Below are 3,246 nucleotides of genomic sequence, written 5' to 3'. Positions count from 1 at the left end.
TAATTTTTATTCGTTTGTTCGTCAACTACTTATGACATAAGCGATAGCTATTTACATTATTCACTGAAGTGATATACTCACTTATTAGTTTTCTCATTTTCGTGTGATATTCTGAGCTGACCACTCAGAATATCTGGCAACATTGGTAATTTACTACGAACCTAAATTGAGTTGTTTGGCTTCATAGTGTGATGCTGTAAACATTCACGGCAAAAATTATAAACTCAACCGCCAGTTTTTTGTACGCATCTCGGACAAAAAGTGCAGGGACTTAATGTTAAGTTTTATGCATTTAACTCAACATAAAGTTAAGCGTGTTTAACTCAACGTTAAGTTTAGTGCACTTTACGCAACAGAAAGTTTTTTTCTGTTTTCTCGTCGGTGCGTAGAATCCAATCGTAGAAAATAGAGATTTTTTTCGAATTAAATGAAATTAAAAGTAGGAATTTTAATCTTATGTCTTTATTTACCAGTTTTTCATACATAAGTAGCTTCCAGACCAGAGGGAAGATTCTTATAATCCTAAATTAAATTAAACAACAATTTCCAACCAACTCGATTGACTTTGAATGCTCGCAGCAGGAAGACAAAGTTTATCTGCTGTGTTATAAATGATGGCTTAGTACAAGCAACCTGCGGATGGTTCTCGGAGTCAGAGCTGCTGCGGAATGCTCTGTGTCTCTGTGTCACAAAGAGGACCATCTCTGAGGGGAATCCTTCCGCTGCGATCCTTCGAGAGCAAGAAGTGATTGGCTAGCCTGGGCCAAGTTTCAATTTTCGCATCGACATTCGCTCCTTTCTTCCAGCTATCATGACTGGAACGAGGGCCGCTATTTTCCCAGTTGTTCAGCTGTCCGGAAAATAATGAAAACGAGTCAATAACTAATCAACCAACCAATCCGCAGTATACTTACCAATATGTGGAGATCTGTCCCTACATTCGGTCGGGTCGCTAGAATTCGCAACAGAAAAATATCCCTGTCCACTGTTGGCGCTAACAAAAGACAGTTGCTTCAATCCTTCTGCGGCGACTCAAACCCGTCCGGCAAATCTTAGAACGTCTCAACGGCCTTCGTCAGCTCCTGGCCATGGTTTTGAAAGAATTGTTTAACCGCGTCCTTACCCTGGTGCAGCTGCTGATTCAGCATCTCCCGGATGCTGGAATTGACCCAAATGTGACTGGCTTAGTCGCCTTCAGTTTCCACCGATGCCTCGGCCACCAGTCGAAGGGCACGGAACTAGGCAACATTGTCCTGCTGGGTAAGATTTAACTTTAATAGTCCCTTAAATCATCAATTACTATACTACTCACTTGATGTTTTCCTCAGGAGGAAAGGTGTTCCAAAATAGATCATGCGAGTTGAAGAAAATCCTCTTCCGGGCGAGCCAGGGGTAACAGAGTCGACTATGGCTGACTTGCTGGATCTCGCTTAAAGAGAAAATCCACATTCTAACGCCAATTTGACCTTCCGGAATGCGCTCACGGATTAAATTTCCAAATCGGTGCAAATCGCAACTTCAACGCGTCTAAAGGTCTAAAACAAAATGGCATCTGCAAAAGTACTCACTTGAAAGTTTAATGGAAAAAACTTTTGAGTTGCATACAAAATAAGGAACGAAAACTATGCAAACAAAAGAAAATCCCAATAAACTTTCGGGTGCGTAGAAATAACTTACTCGGTAAGTTTTTAATATTTTGCGTGTTTGTACCGTGTTTACCATCATCAGCTGTCATCATCAATGATCACCGCTATTGTTTCAATCGCGAATTGACTCAAAGCATGCGGAACCAAAACAAACTGTTTTGGTTTCGCCGATGGGTCGGCAGATTTCCTCAGCTGAAAACCGTAAGTCTCAACAAAAGTGAATCTCGTTAAATGATTTTTATGTATCATAAATTTTTTCAAGAAGTTCACCAACAAGTACATTACTAAAACCGGTATTGCATATTTTGTGGAAATCTTGCGTTAACGTACTAAAAATCCATTTTATTTTAAGAGGGATCAGACGTCACTTCTCTTACATGCAGGTTCACTAGTTAAAATCCAGGGCTGGAAAACAGAGGAAAAAAAACGCTCCAATGTAATATTGGTCTGATTAAATCACCGACCAGTAAGTGAGTAATAAATTATGTGTTTTGAAAATTATCATTATAGGAGCTTTTTTTAGAGTTTAGGAAAATTTTTAGTTGAACAGGTTTGCAAATTTCTTCAAACTGAGCATGCCTTATACATAAAACAATAGTTTTGTTGATTTTGTTTAGTTCCAGCATAATTTTTTAACTTGAACGTTAAGAACTCTTTTCGGAAAGTGCTCATGTTTTTGTCTAATAGTAAAAAAATGCTGCAAAAATGCTGCAGCCAATTTCTGTTTCTGTTATTCGTGATTCTATCAACATTGAAAATTATTGTTTATCAATGCGAAAAGACATATCTCTGTTGAACAGCTAATAACTTTTTTGCCTAATAAGATATGAAGTTGCGGTCTTCAACAAAGTTGTTCAGCGTAAATTTAATTTAGGAATTTTATAAATTGGCACAACAACTGTCAACTGGCTCGGTTCCACAGAAGAAACAAAAATGATGTTGATTTTTCTGTACAAAATATTCAATTTTTCCATACAAACCTAAAAGTTCAAATTTACTCATGTAAACGTTACTTGAAAATTCTACAAAAATCATGGATGAGTTTTGGACCAAGACGAATCATTTAAAACCCTAGGGTTTGAAAAATTAAAAAATGACCCCAAATCGACTCAGTTTATTGGAGCATCACGAGGGAGGATAGTAAAAATAATGCGAAAAAAATGAATTGGAATAAATTGCACGAAAGCTTGTATGCAACCGAATTGCATACTATATCATTGCATCACTACATCATCAAAACCTCTAAATCAAGTAATTTTGTTATCGAAAAATTTAATTATATCAAGAATACAAAGGGTGAAATATCTCCCATTTTCCAGAATTTGATTTTTGGTCTTGTAATCTTTCAAATATTAAAATACTTCAAACTTTATGTACTGCTCCTTCAGGTTTTTTAGAAATTTCGAAGCGGTGTGACAAAAGAAGAAATTGATATTTGTTTCAGGCTTATTGAGTTTCAAAACATTCTTCACAATATTTTCGTCTTCTTGAACGGTGTTCAATCGTCCTCGTCGTCGAAATTTGTCTCTTTGTATAGCAATTTTTATGATAATTTTTGAAAAACAAAGCCAACATGTGTTAAATTTTTGAAAAACTCTAT

The 3,246-nt window shown here is 36.6% G+C and overlaps 1 long non-coding RNA gene across 1 annotated transcript; it reads right to left on the bottom strand.

Moving 5' to 3' along the window:
• Positions 1–578: 578 nt before the first annotated feature.
• On the bottom strand, positions 579–1,616 carry LOC129750945 (uncharacterized). Its single transcript, XR_008738537.1, has 3 exons — positions 1,313–1,616; positions 915–1,253; positions 579–850 (listed from the first exon to the last, which is right to left on the bottom strand). It is a non-coding gene; the product is annotated as an uncharacterized LOC129750945 (long non-coding RNA).
• Positions 1,617–3,246: the final 1,630 nt, after the last annotated feature.

This window comes from Uranotaenia lowii, chromosome 3 (genome assembly GCF_029784155.1).
Source record: "Uranotaenia lowii strain MFRU-FL chromosome 3, ASM2978415v1, whole genome shotgun sequence".
In the NCBI taxonomy this organism is placed as follows: Eukaryota; Metazoa; Arthropoda; class Insecta; order Diptera; family Culicidae; genus Uranotaenia; species Uranotaenia lowii.
Note: the sequence above shows the minus strand (reverse complement) of the source record. Positions and strands in the feature narration are given on the sequence as shown.